This window comes from Jaculus jaculus, chromosome 6, assembly GCF_020740685.1.
Source record: "Jaculus jaculus isolate mJacJac1 chromosome 6, mJacJac1.mat.Y.cur, whole genome shotgun sequence".
NCBI lineage: Eukaryota > Metazoa > Chordata > Mammalia > Rodentia > Dipodidae > Jaculus > Jaculus jaculus.
In genome coordinates this window covers 61,311,719-61,330,980 of record NC_059107.1, presented here as the reverse complement: position 1 = coordinate 61,330,980, position 19,262 = coordinate 61,311,719, and the positions used below count along the sequence as shown (strand labels likewise).

Below are 19,262 nucleotides of genomic sequence, written 5' to 3'. Positions count from 1 at the left end.
AATTGTTAAAGCATTATTTCTGTAAATGATTTTTATGTGTTTTGAGTGCAAAACTCTCACTAGGTAAGTTAGTCACAAAAAATTTTTACCAAGTCTATGGTTGAAGTTTTTCTTTTTCTTTCTTTTTAACTTTTTATTGATAGCCTCCATACATACAGATAATGTACCATAAGCATAATCCTTTCTTACCACCCTCCCTTTTCCTCCTCCTGAACCCAGTCCCCCCAATTCCTTCTTTTTTCCAACTAGTCTCTTTTCTATTTTTTATGTCCGTCATTTCTCTCTCCTATTATACAGGTATTTATTTACTTGTTTTTTCAAGGTAAGGTCCAAGTTGACCTGGAATTCACTATGTAGTTTCAAGGTAGCCTCAAACTCATGGTGATCCTCTTACCTCTGCTTCCTAAGTGCTGGAATTAAAGGTGTGTGCCACCACACCTGGATTATATAGGTTTTATATGGTAGCATCAGCCACAGTGAGGCCATGATGCCATGGTTACTTTGTGTCTGGAAGACAATATTGTAAACAGTCCTTGCCTTCTTTTAGCTCTAACATTCTTTCACAACCTCTTCTGTAGTAGTTCCTGAGCTTAGGAGGTGTGATAGAGATGTCTCAAGGTGGTTTTTTTCCACTTCCTTGATGGTTGGTTGGAACACAAGTTTTATCTTTGATGAAATCTGCTTTCTTCTAAAATTTAAAAAATTGTGGTAAAATACATGTAACATAAAACTTGCTATCTTATGGGCTGGAGAGATGGCTTAGCAGTTAAGGTGTTTGTAGAGCCTATGGACCCAGGTTCAATTCCCCAGTACCCACATGTTCTCTCTCAAATAAAATATTTTTTAAAAATTTGCTATCTTGCTGGGCGTGGTGACGCACACCTTTAATCCCAGCACTCGGGAGGTAGAGGTAGGAGGATCACTGTGAGTTCGAGGCCACCCTGAGACTACAGAGTTAATTCCAGGTCAGCCTGGGCTAGAGTGAGACCCTACCTCAAAAAACCAAAAAAAAAAAAAAAAAAAAATTACCATAGCTACTAAGAAATATGTTTATTCTGTGTGTATTCATGTTACTGATATTTTACTGCATTTATAACATATAGTTTATCCTTAGAACGTACAGTTTCTGCTTGAGAAGGATGTATATTCTGCTAATTAAGGTGGATGTGTTCTGAAACCCTCTAGTGTTAGAAGTTGAAGTGTTCAGATTTGTATCCTTACTGATCTTTTACCTACTTTTTTTTTTTTTTTTCCATTTTCAAAAGTAGGGTATTGGGCTGTAGAGATGGCTCAGTGTTTGTTAATGGCATTTGCTTGCAAAGCCTGATGGCCTGGGTTCGATTCCCCAATACACACATAAAGCCAGATGCACAAAGTGGTACATGCATCTGGAATTCATTAGTAATGGCAAGAAGTCCTGGCACACACTTCTCATTCTCTTCTTTTTCTTGCAAATAAATGAAAATTAATATATTGAGAAAGCAAGGAAGGGATTAAAGTCCTTAACCATTATTACTTTTCTCCCCCTCAGATTTGCTTCATGTATTTTAAGACTGTGTATTAAGTTCCTACATTTATATGTTCCTGATGAATTGATTTTTTTCCTTATTATCCCTGTTTATTTGTTATAGAATTTTTTTGAGTGTCTATTTTGCCTTATTTTAGTACAGACACTCTAGCTTACGTTTGCTACTTATTTGGTTTATTAGTTTTCACTTTTTGTACCTATTTGGATTTTTTTTTTTTTTTTACAATGATGAAGGCTGGGAAGATGGTTTAGCCAGTAAAGATGCATGCTTGCAAAATCTGACTCTAGCTTGATCCTTCCCAGTACCCACAAAAAGCTGGACTCAAAGTGGCACATGTATCTATGAGCCCAAGACACCTACATCAGGGGAAGGTAGAGCCAGGAGAATCTAAAACTCCTAGGCCACTAGATTGGCTTTGGTTAACAGCAGCAAGAGACCCTGTCTCAAAGTAAGATGCTGATGACTTCTGTCTCCCATAAGACTGCATACAGAGCAGCTTTTTCCAGCTTTCAGTTGGCTGTGCTACAGGGAGAAGGTTTTCTGCTCAGCACCATCTTGATTTCTCAGTGACTTTGCCACTCAGGTATGTGAAGTCTTCAGCAATAGGGTCTTACCATCTCTTTCTCACGGGGAACCAAGGGCCTTAGCAATAGCCTGTAATGTTTTGGAGGCAACAGGGACCTCCCTGGCCAATGACTCACTGGGAGGTATCCCAACCCAGGCACTGGAAATTTTCTAGTAACAATCTATGGCTTCTGGATGTGCCATTAATTAAAGTAGATTTTCATATGTCTTATTCAGAATATCTTGAATTTTGATTGACCCTCCCCGCCACCTTTCTTTTGTACAATTTCTTCCCTTTACCTCACTTAGGCCTTTCCCCTCCTTGTACTCTGTTCTTCTACTTAGATATAATACCATCCCCTTAAGACCTTCCCTCTCCCTCCCTTACAGTCTTTTTCTACCTTATGGGCCTCTGCTACTGATTATTTGTGCCAAATCACACACAAGTCTATACATTTGTAGCTAGGATCCACATATAAGAGAGAACATACAACATTTGGCTTTCTGGGCCTGGGTTACCTCACTTATTATAATCCTTTCCAGATCCATCCATTTCCCTGCAAATTTCATAATTTCATTTTTCTTTACTGCTGAATAGAATTCCATTGTGTAGACGCACTACATCTTTATTATCCTTTCCTCTGTGGATGGACATCTAGGCTGGTTCCATTTCCTAGCTATTGTGAATAGAGCAGCAATAAACATGGTTGTACAGGTATCTCTAAGGTAGTGAGAAGAGTCATTAGGATATATGCCTGGGGGTGCTATAGCTGGATCATATGGCAAATCTATTTTTAGCTGTCTCAAGAACCTCCACACTGATTTCCACAATGTCTGTACCAGATTACATTCCCACCAACAGTGCAGAAAGGTTCCCCTTTTACCACATCCTCGCCAACATTGTCATTTGTTTTCTTGATGGTAGCCATTCTGACAGGAGAGAGATGAGATCTCAAGGTAGTTTTAATTTGCATTTCCTTGATGGCTAAGGATGTAGAACACTTTTTTAGATATTTATATGCCATCTGTATTTCTTCCAGTGAGAACTTGCTATTTAGTTCCATAGCTCATTTTTTAAATTTACTTTTAAATATTTTTTATAATTAAAAAGTTTTTTTTGTTTACTTTTATTTATTTGAGAGCAACAGACAGAGAGAGAAAGAGGCAGAGAGAGAGAGAAGGGGAGAGAGGGAGGGAAGGAGGGAGGGAGAGAGAATGGGCGCGCCAGGGCCTCCAGCCACAGCAAACAAACTCCAGACACGTGTGCCCCCTTGTGCATCTGGCTAACGTGGGTCCTGGGGAACCGAGCCTCGAACTGGGGTTCTTAGGCTTCACAGGCAAGCACTTAACCGCTAAGCCATCTCTCCAGACCCCATAGCTCATTTTTTGATTGGGTTGTTTGATTTCTTATTGTTCTGTTTTTTTGAATTCTTTGCATATTCTGTATATTAATCCTCTGTCAGATATGTAGGTGGCAAAGATTTTCTCCCATTCTGTAGGTTATCTATTTGCTCTATTCATAGTGTCCAATGCTGTAACAAAAACTTTGTGATTTCATGAGATCCCTGTAGTTGATTGGTGGTTGTATTTTCTGAGCAACTGGGGTTATATTCAGAAAGTCATTACCTGTGCCAATATGTTGAAGGGTTTCCCCTATCTTTTCCTCTAGCAATTTCAGAGTTTCAGGTCTGATATTAAGGTCTCTGATCCGCTTTGATTTGGTTTTGTACATGGAGAAAGACAAAGATCATTTTCATATTTCTACATATAGATATCCAGTTTTCCCAGCACCACTTGTTGAAGAGGCTGTCTTTTCTCCAATGAATATTTTGGTATTTTTTGTCAAAAATCAGATGGCTGTAGCTGCCTGGATTAACTTCTGGCTCCTTTATTCTGTTCCATTGATCTACATGTCTGTCTTTATGCCATTACTTTGGTGTTTTTGTTACTGTGGCTTTGTAATATAGCTTGAAATTGGGTGTGGTGATACCACCAGTGTTATTTTTGTTTCTCGCTTTGTTCTATTCGAGAATTTTTGTGCTTCCAAATGAAATTTAGGATTTTTTTTTTCCTATTCCTGTAAAGAATGTCTTTGGACTTTTAATGGGGATTGCATTAAATGTGTAGATTGCTTTTGGTAAGATTGACATTTTCACAATATTGATTCTTCCAATCCAAGAACATGGGATGCCTTTCCATTTCCTTGTCTTCTGCAATTTCTCGCGTGAGTGTTTTAAAGTTCTCATTGTAGGGCTCCTTTACTTCCTTAGTTAAGTTTATTCCAAGGTACTTTATTTATTTTCTTGAAGCAATTGTGAATGGGAGAGATTCTCTGATTTCATTCTCTGCATGTTTGATGTTAGTATATAGGAAACTACTGATTTCTGTGTACTTATTTTGTATCCTGTACATTGCTAAAAGTGTTTATCAGCTCTAACAGATTGCTGGTAGAGTTTTTAGGGTCTTTCATGTATAGAATCATATCATCTGCAAATAGTGATAATTTGATCTCTTTTCCAATTTGTATCCATTTTATGAGTGTCTCTTGCCTTATGTTACAGCTAAGACTTCAGTACTATATTAAATAAGAGTGGGGACAGTGGACACCCTGGTTTTATTACTGAATTTAGTGGAAAAGCTTCAAGTTTTTCACCACTTGGTATTTTGTTGGCTGTAGGTTTGACATAAATAGCTTTTATTATGTTGAGATATGTTCCTTCTATTCCCAGTTTCTGTAATACTTTTACCATGAAAGGATGTTGGATTTTGTCAAATGCCTGTTCTGCATCTATTGAGATGATCATGTGATTTTTGTCCTTCAGACTATATATATGATGTATTACACTTATTGATTTGCATATGTTGTAACATCCCTGCAACTCTGGGGTAAAGCCAATTTGTTTGGGGTGAATAATCTTTTTGATATATTCTTGTATTTGTTTGCTAATATTTTCTTGAGAATTTTTGAATCTATGTTCATGAGGGACATTGGTCTGTAATTTTCTTTTTTTGTTCTGTTTTTGTCTGGTTTTGGTATGAGGGTGATGCTGGCTTCATAGAAGGAGTTTGGTAGAATTCCTTCCTTTTCTATTTTATAGAAAAGTTTGAGAAGCATTGGTGTTAGTTCTTCCCATGAAGGTCTGGTAAAATTCACCAGTGAGTCCATCTGGGCTTGGCCTTTTTTTAGTTGGGAGAATTTTTATAACTGCTTGGATCTCTGTACTTGCTATAGGTAGGTCTATTTAAGTGGTTTATCTCATCTTGGTTTAATTTTGGTAGGTCATATGAATCAAGGAAATCATCCACTTATTTTGGATTTTCAAATTTAGAGGCATATATATGCTTAACGTATGTCCTTATAATTGTCTGAATTTCTTTGGTATCTGTTGTAATGGTGCCTTTTTCATATCTAATTTTATTAGTTTTTGTCTCTTCTCTTTTTCTTCTGGTCAAATTTGCTGAGGGTTTATCAATCTTGTTTATCCTTTCAAAGAACCAACTCTTTGTTTCATTGATTCTTTGGATTTTTTGTTTGTTTGTTTGTTTCTATTTCATTAATTTCTGCCCTAATCTTTATGATTTCTTCTCGTCTACTGATTTTTGGTTTGCCTTGTTCTTCTTTTTTCAAGACCTTAAGGTGGAGCATTAAATTGTTTATTTGTGAATTCTCTAATTTCTTTATTTATTTGAGTGCGGCAGACAGAGAAAGAGGGAGGGAGGGAGAAAGAGAGGAAGGGAGAGAGAGAGAATGGTGCTCCAGGGCCTCCAGCCACTAAAACAAACTCCAGATGCGTGCTCCCCCTTGTGCATCTGGCTTACGTGGGTCCTGGGGAATTGAGCCTCGAACCAGGGTCCTTAAGCTTCACAGGCAAGCGCTTAACTGCTAAGCCATCTCTCCAGCCCTCTAATTTCTATATATATATATATATATACATATATATATATATGGGCGCGCCAGGGCTTCTAGCCTCTGCAAACGAACTCCAGATGCATGCGCCCCCTTGTGCATCTGGCTAACGTCGGACCTGGGGAACCGAGCCTCGAACCGGGGTCCTAAGGCTTTACAGGCAAGTGTTTAACCGCTAAGCTATCTCTCTAGCCCTCTAATTTCTTTCTTTTTTTTTAATTTTTATTAACATTTTTCATGATTATAAAATATATCCCATGGTAATTCCCTCCCTCCCCACCCCCACACTTTCCCGTTTGAAATTCCATTCTCCATCATATTACCTCCCCATTACAATCATTGTAATTACATATATACAATATCAACCTATTATGTATCCTCCTCCCTTCCTTTCTCCACCCTTTATGTCTCCTTTTCAACTTACTGGCCTCTGCTACTAAGTATTTTCATTCTCACGCAGAAGCCCAGTCATCTGTAGCTAGGATCCACATATGAGAGAGAACATGTGGCGCTTGGCTTTCTGGGCCTGGGTTACCTGACTTAGTATAATACTTTCCAGGTCCATCCATTTTTCTGCAAATTTCATAACTTCATTTTTCTTTACCGCTGAGTAGAACTCCATTGTATAAATGTACCACATCTTCATTATCCACTCATCTGTTGAGGGACATCTAGGCTGGTTACATTTCCCAGCTATTATAAATTGAGCAGCAATAAACATGGTTGAGCATGTAGTTCTAAGGAAATGAGATGAGTCTTTTGGATATATGCCTAGGAGCGCTATAGCTGGGTCATATGGTAAATCAATCTCTAGCTGTTTTAGGAACCTCCACACTGTTTTCCACAATGGCTGGACCAGATTGCATTCCCACCAGCAGTGAAGAAGGGTTCCTGTTTTTCCACATCCCCGCCAACATTTATGATCATTTGTTTTCATGATGGTGGCGAATCTGACAGGAGTGAGATGGAATCTCAATGTAGTTTTAATCTGCATTTCCCTGATGACTAGTGACGTAGAACATTTTTTTAGATGCTTATATGCCATTCGTATTTCTTCCTTTGAGAACTCTTTTTAAGCTCCATAGACCATTTTTTGATTGGCTTGTTTGATTCCTTATTATTTAACTTTTTGAGTTCTTTGTATATCCTAGATATTATATATCTATCAGATATAGAGCTGGCAAAGATTTTTTCCCATTCTGTAGGTTGCCTCTTTGCTTTTTTCACTGTGTCCTTTGCGGTGCAAAATCTTTGTAATTTCATTAGGTCCCAGTGGTTAATCTGTGGTTTTATTGCCTGAGCAATTGGGGTTGTATTCAGAAAGTCTTTGCCAAGACCAATATGTTGAAGGGTTTCCCCTACTTTTTCCTCTAGCAGTTTCAAAGTTTCGGGTCTGATGTTAAGGTCTTTAATCCATTTGGACTTAACTCTTGTGCATGGCGAGAGAGAAGAATCTATTTTCATCCTTCTGCAGATATTTATCCAGTTTTCAAAACAACATTTGCTGAAGAGGCTGTCTCTTCTCCAATGAGTATTTTTGGCATTTTTATCGAATATCAGGTGGCTATAGCTACTTGGGCTTACATCTGGGTCCTCTATTCTGTTCCACTGATCTACATGTCTGTTTTTGTGCCAGTACCATGCTGTTTTTGTTACTATGGCTCTGTAGTATAGGTTAAAATCAGGTATGGTGATACCACCAGCCTCTTTTTTGTTGCTCAGTATTATTTTAGATATTCGAGGTTTTTTGTGATTCCAAATGAATTTTTGGATTGTTTTTTCTATTTCCATGAAGAAAGCCTTTGGAATTTTGATAGGGATTGCATTAAATGTGTAGATTGCTTTAGGTAAGATTGCCATTTTCACGATATAGATTCTTCCAATCCAGGAACAAGGGATGTTTCTCCACTTTCTAGTGTCTTCTGCAATTTCTCGCTTGAGTGTTTTAAAGTTCTCATTGTAGAGATTCTTTACTTCCTTGGTTAGGTTTATTCCAAGGTACTTTATTTTTTTTGATGCAATTGTGAATGGGAGTGATTCTCTGATTTCATCCTCTGTGTGTTTGTTGTTAGCATATATGAAGGCTACTGATTTCTGTGTATTTATTTTGTATCCTGCTACATTGCTGTAGGTTTTGATCACCTCTAACAGCTTGCTAGTAGAGTCTTTAGGGTCCTTTATGTATAGAATCATGTCATCTGCAAATAATGATAACTTGATTTCTTCCTTTCCAATTTGTATCCCTTTTATGTGTGTCTCTTGCCTTATTGCTATGGTTAAGACTTCCAAAACTATATTAAATAAAAGTGGGGACAGTGGACACCCTTGTCTTGTTCCTGATTTTAGTGTAAAAGCTTCCAGTTTTTCCCCATTTAGTAATATGTTTGCTGTAGGCTTGTCATAAATAGCCTTTATTATATTGAGATATGTTCCTTCTATTCCCAGTCTCTGTAGGACTTTTATCATGAAGGGATGTTGGATTTTGTCAAATGCTTTCTCTGCATCTAATGAGATGATCATGTGATTTTTGTCCTTCAACCCGTTTATGTAATGTATTACATTTATAGATTTGCGTATGTTGAACCATCCCTGCATCTCTGGGATAAAGCCTACTTGGTCAGGGTGAATGATCTTTTTGATATACTCTTGTATTCTGTTTGCCAATATTTTGTTGAGAATTTTTACATCTATGTTCATGAGGGAGATTGGTCTGTAATTTTCTTTTTTTGTTCTATCTTTGCCTGGTTTTGGTATCAGGGTGATGCTGGCCTCATAGAAGGAGTTTGGTAGAATTCCTTCTTTTTCTATTTCCTGGAAAAGCTTAAGAAGCAATGGTGTTAGCTCTTCCTTAAAAGTCTGGTAAAATTCAGCAGTGAATCCATCCGGGCCTGGGCTTTTTTTAGTTGGGAGATTATTGATAACTGTTTGGATCTCCATGTTTGTTATAGGTCTATTTAAGTGATTAATCTCATTTTGATTTAATTTAGGTAGGTCATATAGATCAAGGAAATCATCCATTTCTTTCAGATTTTCATACTTTGTGTAGTATATGCTTTTACAGTATGTCCCTATGATTTTTTGAATTTCTCTGGAATCTGTTGTGATGTTACCTTGTTCATCTCTGATTTTATTAATTTGTGTCTCTTCTCTCTTTCTTTTGGTCAGATTTGCTAAGGGTTTATCAATCTTGTTTATCCTTTCAAAGAACCAACTCTTTGTTTCATTAATTCTTTGGATTGTTCTTTTTATTTCTATTTCATTAATTTCTGCCCTAATCTTTATTATTTCTTCCCGTCTACTAATTTTTGGTTTGCCTTGTTCTTCTTTTTCCAAGGCTTTAAGGCGAAGCAGTAGGTCGTTTACTTGCGACCTTTCTAATTTCTTAATATAGGCACTTAAGGCTATAAATTTACCTCTTAGAACTGCCTTCATTGTGTCCCAGAGATTTTGGTATGTTGTGTTCTCATTATCATTTGACTCTATAAAGTTTTTGATTTCCTTTTTGATTTCTTCATTGACCCACTCATCATTTAGTAGTGTATTGTTTAGTTTCCATGATTTTGTGTATGCTCTATAGCCTTTCTTGCTACTGATTTGTAGTTTAATTCCATTGTGGTCAGATAGAATGCAAGGAATTATTTCAATTTTCCTGAATTTGTTAAGATTTGCTTTATGTCCTAATATATGGTCTATTTTAGAGAATGTTCCATGTGCTGCTGAAAAGAATGTATATTCTGCAGCCTTTGGATGAAATGTCCTGTATATATCTGTTAGGTCCATTCCTTCTATGACCTCATTTAGTCCAGATGCCTCTCTGTTTATTCTTTCCCTGGATGACCTGTCAATTGATGAGAGTGGGGTGTTAAAGTCACCCACCACCACTGTGTTTGGTGTTATCTGTGACCTTAGTTCTAATAGTGTTTGTTTGACGAACTTGGGAGCCCCCATGTTAGGTGCATATATGTTTAGGATTGTAATGTCCTCCTGTTGGAGTGTGCCCTTAATCAATATAAAGTGACCTTCCTTATCTTTCTTGACTAACGTCGGACTAAAGTCTACCCTGTCTGATATTAGGATAGCAACCCCTGCTTGTTTTCTAGGCCCATTTGCTTGAAACACCGTCTTCCAACCTTTCACCCTAAGATAATGTCTATCCTTTGTAGAAAGGTGAGTTTCTTGGAGACAACAAATTGTAGGATCCTGCTTTTTAACCCAGTCTGCAAATCTATGTCTTTTCGTTGGGGCATTGAGACCGTTGATATTAAGAGATATTATTGAAAGGTGTGTATTTATGTTTGCCATTTTTTTGTGTGTGTGTGTGTGTGTGTGTGTGTGTTACTGGTTCTACCTGTGCTCTCTTCTGTTAACTGGTATTTGAGTATAGCTTGTTTTTTCTAGGTTCCTTATATGTGTGCTTTTCCTTTTGTTCAGCATGGAGGATTCTATCAAGTATTTTCTGTAGAGCTGGTTTTGTCTTCAAATACTCCTTTAACCTGCTTTTGTCATGGAATGTCTTTATTTCTCCATCTATTTGAATGGATAACTTTGCAGGATAAAGTAACCTTGGTTGACAGTTGTTATCTTTCAGAACTTGGAATATATCACTCCAAGCCCTTCTGGCTTTAAAAGTTTGTGTTGAATAATCTGCTGTAATCCTGATGGGCTTGCTTTTGTAGGTAACTTGATTTTTCTCTCTAACTGCTTTCAATATTTTTTCTTTGGTTTGTGTGTTTGGAAGTTTGATTATAATATGGCGAGGAGAGGTTCTTTCTGGGTTTTGTCTGGCTGGGGTTCTAAAGGCTTCCTGTATCTGTATTGGCACCTCTTTCCCAATTTGGGGGCAATTTTCCTCTATGATTTTGTTGAAGATGCCTACTATGCCTCTGGAGTGGAGTTCTTCTCCTTCTACTATGCCCTGAATTCTTATATTGGATCTTTTCATAGTGTCCCGAATATCTTGAAATTCCCACTCATACTTTTCTATAAGTTTGTCTTTCTCTTTGTTGGACTGCATTAGGTCTGCCACCTGGTCTTCTAGCTTAGATATTCTGTCCTCTCCCTCATCCATCCTACTGGTGAGATTTTCTACAAAGTTTTTTATTTCATTAACTGTGTTCTTCATTGCTAGTAATTCTGACTGGTTCTTCTTTATTATTTCTATTTCCCTATTTATGTCTTGTATTGCCTTCTTTATTTCATTAAGTTGGTGTCCTGCCTCTTCTTTGATTCCTTGGATTTCCTCTTTGATTTCTTCTTTGATTGTTTTCATGTGTTCTTTGACCTCTTTGAACATATTTATAATTATTCTTTTGAACTCTTTCTCAGGCATTTCCTCTAACTCTTTCTCACTGGAGGACATTTCTGATGCATTAATACTTTTAGGTGGATTTATATCGTCTTGCTTTTTAGTGTTTCTTGTGTTATAATGTATATATTTTTGCATCTTGGATTAAGTTAATGTTTGGATTTTCTAGCTAGCTGTGTATTCTTAGCTGTATCAATTGATTTGATGTAATATATTTTCAGGGTAGGACCTTAAGGTATTAGGTGTGGCTCTTAAGAGTCTCAGAGTATCTACAAAGATGTTCTTAGGGGTTGAGTTTCCCTGCTATAGGAGTATTCAAGCAGGCTGAGTGGAATAAAATACTAGTAGATTCTAAAATTTAACTAAACACTGTACACATTCAATCAAAAACAGCCCCGAGTATGTATGCAAGAGTCGTTATTATAATGACCAGATCCTCTATCAACAAAGAGGTTTAGATTTCTGGTCTGTTGAGGTATCCACGTCAGCTTGTGACCAAGTGAGACCCTTCCCTGGTGCAATCCCAGTTACCTTGGGTGATTGTGGTCTCAGTCAAGTTGCTGCCTGGGTCGTCGGGCTGCTGTTCTGATTTCTGGAGCTGGGCACTTGCTTTTCCTACGGGGCAAACTGAGCCACTGCTGCTGCCTCTGCTGCTGTTGTACCTGCCACCACCAGAGCCACCACCGCTGCTGAAGCTGCCGCTGCTGAAGCTGCCGCTGCCGTGTCCACCGCCGCTGCTCACCCCGAAGCCGCTGCTGCGGGATCTGCCGCTGCTGCCGCTCCTGGGTCCGCTGCTGTTGGGGCCACTGGTACCGGTGCTGGAGCCGCTGAAGTTGCTGCCGAAGTCTGCTCCTGCTTGGGTCCTGCTGTCAGCCCAAGTTGGCATGGCCGGGTCCCAGGCCGCTGCTGTGTTCGCTGGAGCTGGGTTCAGGTGGTGGGGGAGGGGAGGGAGCCGCGGCTGCTCTGGTTGTATCGCTGTTCCACGTGTGCTTCTACCTCGCGGTCTGCTCCTCCCTCCGTTGCTCGCTGCCGCTCTCCCCTCACGTTTCCCGAGTTGCGGAGAGCGCGGTGTGAGGGGAAAATCCCGCACCTGGCTTCTCCTGCGGCTCGAGCTGAGAGTCCGGCGGCTTTCTGCTGCTCCGTGGCTGCGGCGGGTGGCCGAGCCGCCCCGGAGCCGCTGTTCCCGCCTGTGCAGGCTCTGGATGCTCTGGAACTCTTCTACTTCTCCGCTGCTGCCTCAATTTCCTATACACCTCACTTTTTATTAAAATGTGTATTTTGCTGAGTTTTTTTGGTCTTTTTCCCCCCTAGGCTGCTTTGGCGTGGTACCTACGCCTCCGTCTTAACCGGAAGACAGTCAGGTTTTAAGTGACACCACTGTCAGTATCAACTTTACTGTTGCAGTCAGGTTTGCATTGGTGGCAGAAATCACCTGACCAATAGCAGTTTGTGTGGGAAAAAGGTTTATTTTGGCTTACGGGCTGGAGGAGAAGCTCTGTGTTAGCTTTGGAAAACAATGGCATGAGCTGAGGGTGGACATCACCTCCTGGCCAACGTTAAGTAGACAATAGCACCAGGAGAGTGTGCCAAACACTAGCAAGGGGAAACTGGTTATAATACCCATAAGCCTGCCCCCCAAAATACATTGCTTCCAGGAGGCATTAATTCCCAAATCACCATCAGCTGGGAACCTGGCATTCAGATCACCTAAGTTTATGGTGGGACACCTGAATCAAACCACCACACCCTCATAAGCCAATCCCACATAGTCCACAGTTCTTTATGCATTTAGGTCTCTCAAATTCCGACCAGAATGGCCCATCAAACTCTTTTTATAACACTGTGAAGTATCTCTTTGGCCAAGATTTCAAATCCTTCCACATTCCTCCCACAAATCAGTTCCAAAAGGCCAAAGTCACAGGTTTATAGTAGCTACACCACCACTTCTCTACTTCCAATTTGACTGTTGTAGTTACATTTTCATTGCTGGCACAAAGCACCTGACCATAAGCAGCTGATGGGAGGAAAGTTGTTTATTGTGGCTTACATTCTCAAGGGGAAGCTTCATGATGGCGGAGGAAGGTGGCTAATTGCCAGACTGTCTAGTTACTCAATTTTAATTTTCTTTCATGTCCCTTTACCAAATAGATTATTTTGTTATTGTTTGTGTTTACTTCTCTTCTGGAGTCATACTTATTCCTTCTTCTCTCTCTCTCTTTTTTTTTTTTTAGACATTTTTATTGATTTTTTTTTTTTGTAGCAGAAGTGAGACACATAGAGAGAATGAGAATGGGGTGTCAGGGCCTCCAGCCACTGTAAAAAACTTCAGATGCATGCACCACTTTGTGCATCTGGCTGTACTTCGGTATGGGGAAATCGAACCTAGGACATTAAGCTTTGCATGCAAGTACCTTAACCATTGAGCTATTTCTCCAGCCCTCCTTTCTCTTTCATTTATACTTTCTCATTCCTTGGAATGCCATTTACTTCTCAATATTTTGAAATTCTTTTTAAAATTAAAATTCTGCCTTCTCCAGGAGGACTTTGACAATTTCATTCCATATTTTCTTTCTTTTTAAAGTTTATTTTTATGCTTATTCTATTTTTTAAAATATTTATTTGCAAGAAGAGAGGTAGATAGAATGGGCATGCTATGTCCTCCAGCCACCATATACAAACTCTGTGTTTGCTAGTTTAATTATAATATGGCGAGGAGAGGTTTTTTCCAGGTTTTGTCTGTTTGGTGTTCTAAAGGATTCCTGTATCTGCATTGGCATCTCTTTCCCAATTGGGGGGAAGTTTTCTTCTATGCTTTTGTTGAAAACACCTACTATGCCTTTGGAGTGAAATTCTTCTGCTTCTACTGTACCCTGAATTCTTACGTTTGATCTTTTTATAGTATCCTGGATATCTTGAAATTCCCATTCATACTTTCCTATTAGTTTGTCTTTCTCTTTGTTGGACTGTATTAGATCTGCTACCTGCTCTTCTAGTTTAGATATTCTGTCCTCTCCATCTATTTTGCTGGTGTGATTTTCTACAGAGGTGTCTTTTTTTATTTTTTTTTAAATTTCATTGACTTGTGTTCTTCATTGTTAGTAATTCTGACTGGTTTTTCTTTATTATTTCTATTTCCTTGTTTATGTCTTGTATTGACCTTTTTATTTCATTAAATTGGTTTCCTGTGTCGTCTTGAATTCCTTTGATTTCCTCTTTGACTTCTCTGAGCATCTTTATAATCATTCTTTTGAAATCTTTCTCAGGCATTTCCTCTAACTCATTCTCACTGGAGGTCATTTCTGATGCATTAATACTTTTTGGTGGATTCATATTGTCTTGATTTTTTGGTGTTTCTTATATTATACATGTTTTTGTATCTTGGATTAATTTAATGCTTGTATTTTCTAGTTAGCTATAGTATTATTAGATGTATCAATCAATCTGATGCTATATATCTTCAGGGTAGGAGCTTAAGGTGCTAGGTGTAGCTCTTAAGACTCTCAGAGTATCTACAAAAGTGGCCCTAGATGTTGGGTTTGCTTGCTATTTGAGTATTGGCTGAGTGGAACAAAATACTAAAATTTAACTAAACTATGTACACATGCAATGAAAAACAGCACAGAGTATTTATGTAAGAGTAGGTATTATGACAAGCAGATCCTCTAACAGAGTCACAGTCCCTTAGTGTGTGTTGCTCCACACCCTTAATCCTGTCAACTAGGAGGTTAAGAGTTCTGGTCTGTTGAGGGTTCCAAGTCAGTTTGTGACCAAGTGAGACCCTTCCCTAATGAACAACAGAAGAGGAAACAAAGCCACTATAAATCAGGAAGCAACAAATAAGCCCAAAATATAGCTTATTTAAGAATGGCAAAACCGACCATCCATCAGATTTAACATATAATTTATCCTGATATGGAAGGGGCAATTAGCATTTCTGATTTAAGCCTATATACCAGGCTTATTTGGCAGGTACTGACCTGGTATAATCCCAGTTACCTTTTGGGATGATTTTGGTCTCAATTATGCTGTGTTCCTGCTTGGGTCCTTTTTTGGTGCGCTGTGGGTTCAAGTAGGCTGGCTGGGTTGCTGGATCGCTGAACTGGTTGCCGGTGCTGGGTGCTGTGATCTCCCTTCCCCAGGTCTCTGGTGCTTGTGCTGGTGGTGGGGGAGGAGAGGGTGTGGATGGTGGCTCTAGTTTTCCCGCTGGTCCATGTTATCCTCTTCCTTGTTATCTGCTCCTCTGTTCCTAGCTGCGGTCCTTCCTTCACGTTTCTTGAGTTTGTGAGGAGCTCTGGCGTGAGTAGAAAATTCCCTCACCTGGCTTTTCTTGCGGCTCAAGCTGAGCCTTGCAGCTGTGGCCCCGTGGACCTGGTGCTGCTGCTGTTGGAGCTACTTCTGCCTGCCTATGTTGGCTATAAATGCTCTGGATCTTTCCTACTTCTCTGCTATGGTTGGTAATTTCTTATACACCTCAGTTTTTAGTAAGAGTGTGTTTAGAAGAGTCTGTTTTGCTGGGGCGGTTTTTTTTTTTTTTTTTTTTTGGATTTTTCTCCCCTGTCTGCTTTGGCGTGGTACCTAAGCTGCCATCTTAACCGGAAGTCTGTATACAAATTATAGATGCATGTATCTCTGACTTTACGTGAGTACTGGGGAATCAAGCCTGGGCTGTTAGGCTTTGTAGGGCAGTGCATTAACTGCTGAGCCATCTTTCCAGCCCTTATTTTATGTTTTTGAAACTGCTTTGCTTTGCAGGCTAGGATGCCTTTGAATTGATGATCCTCCTGTCTCAGCCTTCCAAGTGCTAGTATTACAGGTTTGTGCAACCACACTCACCCTTTTTAAACAATTTAAATGCCCTTGTAACCATTCCATTTCATTCCACATAGCACATTACCAGTTTATTTAAATTTCTCCTTAGAAGAGAATACCATATATATATTTTTGGATCCGTGATTCTGTATTATTTATTCTTCTTTCACAAAAGTCATTTAGAACAAATAAATATAAAATGGTATATGTCATATTTAGTAATGGCAAAAACATGTTTTCTTGGTATTCCTCACAAGAATAAACCAGTGAAATCTTCAGAAGTACACTCATCCTACCACCTTTTTTTAATTACAAAAAGTCAATTATTTTAATTCCACAGGTTTAACAATGAATTATCAAAATAAGTAACCAAAAAAATAAGTAATCTAAAACTACTCAGGGACCAAGACATTTAAATCAGTAAGTTTTAAGAAAATGCAAGTGTGTATGTGTGTGTATGCATATATACATAGATTCATACATACATGCATGCCCAGCATTGTTCCAAATCACTACTCTTGAAGTAGGAGAACTTCTTCAAAAAATTTAATCTGTTCTCTGGCTTTAATTTTTTTTTTTTTTTATATCTATGTGGTCTGTTGTTTTGGTCCAGTGGTATGGTTTAATAACTTGTTTGGAGTGTTCACCTTCTGCCCTACTTTCCTGCCACTCTTTAACACAAGCTATTTTAAGCATTCCTTGGTAGTTGTTTACACATCTTAGTGCATCTGTAGCATTGAACTTCATCCCAATACCAGAGCCATGCTGGATTCTTTAAAGGTTGCCTCCAAACATTATTTGAGGTATAGATGGGACATGCAACTCATCAGCTAACCACCTCCTTCATTAACCTTAAGGAACCAGATCCTGGGGTCCAGAAAGTGGCCTCTGTCTAGATTAGGGGGAAAGGGGAGGTGGATAGACTACCAAAACAGGCATGTTCAGATCAACCAAGTAAGGTACAGCATGAATCTGGATGCGGTGAACCTCCATCAAGGGTGGGAGCTGCTAATAGGACTGTTCGTTGAAGTTTTCAATCAATGGTTCAGACCTGAGAGACCAAGCCTGCATCCTGGGGACCCTGAGGAAGCTGAGCGTAGACTGCCCTGGATCCCCAGAGCCTCATTTCTCCATATCTGCAGACTTCATGTGGGTCTTGGATGCCTTCAGCTTCCAGAGCCTAAAGGAAAAGTCCTGGTAGCTGCTCTGGAAGCTGTGGATCATCATGGTGACACATGGCCACACAGACGGGTGGCAGTGGTGGAGGTAGTGATCTGTCTCTTAGTCTCCCTGCAGCCTAGACCTGCTGCTTCTGAGCTGTTTGCCATGCCTAGCAAGCCCCAACCCTCAACAATACCATATTTTATTTCTATCTTATGTGTACTACAAAACATGTTGTGTGGTAAAGATGTGAAAAGTCTTGATGATTATTTTTTTGACTTACTATCAGTGGTATGATAATGTCCACAGCTTGTTTACAGAAGCAAATTTAAAAAAAACTTGGTGGAAAAATAATGCTATATGCTGCAAATAATCTTAATTTCTGTATTATTAACCTCATTGCTATGACAAAACATCTGACCAGAAATTGCTGATTGAAGAAAGGGTTTATATCAGTTTACAATCTCAAGAAGAATCTTCATCATGACAGAGAAAGGATGGTAGAGCAGAGACTGGGGCATCACTTCTTCCCATAGCAACTGGCAGAAGGCATCAAGAGTAAGCTGAGCTCTGGCAAGGGAGAAGCTCAGATATAACACCCAAAAGCCCTCCTCCAGCAACACCCTTCCTCTAGCAAGGCTCTATCTCCCAAACTACCACCAGCTTGGGATTGAATATTCAAAGCACAGGAAGCTTTAGGAAGCATTCATTGTAACTATCACAACTTCTCAGGAAACATCTACACCAAGGCTTCCTTTTATGACTTCAACAATAGTACTCTAAACTAGGTGTGGTGACACACTCCTTTAATCCCAGCACTTGGGAAGCTGAGATAGGAGGACTATCATAAATTTGAGGCCAGTTTGGGACTACAGAGTAAGTTACAGGTCGTCCTGGGCTAGAGAGACACCCTACCTTGGAAAAAAACAAAAGAGCAGTATTTTCAATGTTGTACTCCAAATGTTTGTTTCAGGCTAGGAGGGGAACGCCTTCATTTGGACATCTCATAAATACCTTAACATCAGAACTTCATCACTAGTCATGCCATACACTTGTATTCTTCTTTCACACCACCGACCTTGTCCAGTTTTTTTAGTTCTATTGATTCTTATTATTAGGCTGTCAGTTTACCTTCTTTTGGGGAGTGGGGGGTTATTGCATTAGTAATAGAAAGCTGGTTATCTTTGCTGTCCGTGTCCTGAGAACTTGAATGATGTTGAACTAATTTGTTTAGTGCATGAAATCTCAAGACAGAAAAACATTCAGGCTAGTGCTGACAAGTAGTTGTAATTGTTAAAGGGGTGGTCAGCACTATTGTAAAGAAACTTTCTGTGCTGCATTGCGACAATGGGAAGGATGTGCTAAGGGCAAGATCCAACCCTGGGAAGCTCAAAATAGGAAGAATGCAAAATTCTTTTGAAAGGAAAAGGCATGAAAGAAAAATATTGAAAGGGGTCTCTGCTCCTTAACATTAGCATACAGAGGCTGCCTCATTTGTGTTCCATGGGCACTAGGCTTAATCCCAGTCTGACAGCAAAACCCACTTGGTACTGGTTTTGGAAGAATTAAAAGAAACTAATTGAGGTCATGGAATATTGCACCACAGTTCTAGAGAGCTGTTGAAGCTAATCATTGTGAGGCAAGATTGAAATCCTTACAAAGAGACCATGAGAGGCCACTGCATGAAGATATGAACTGTAAGTTGCAGTGGAGACTCCTGGATGTTAGAGATGCCAGGACCATGGGACATCTGCCAAGAAAAGCTGCTGGTTTGTGGTGGATCTGGCCTATGAGAGATGCTATAGGCAGAATAGCTGGAAGAGAAGAGCTTTTGGAGTTCAAATGGTTTATTAGGGGACATGGATATCAGAAATGCAGGACTTGGAGTTTGCCCTGCTTAGTTTCAGTCTTTTTTTTTTTTTTTTTTTAGTTTCTCGAGGTAGGGTCTCACTCTAGCTCAGGGTGACCTGGAATTAACTATGTAGTC

General features: G+C 39.3%; 1 protein-coding gene across 5 annotated transcripts in view; it reads left to right on the top strand.

Annotated features, from left to right (window-relative positions):
* Window positions 1-19,262, top strand: part of Alms1 (ALMS1 centrosome and basal body associated protein) — a 193,322-nt gene that overhangs the window by 52,152 nt on the left and 121,908 nt on the right. The window lies entirely within an intron of this gene.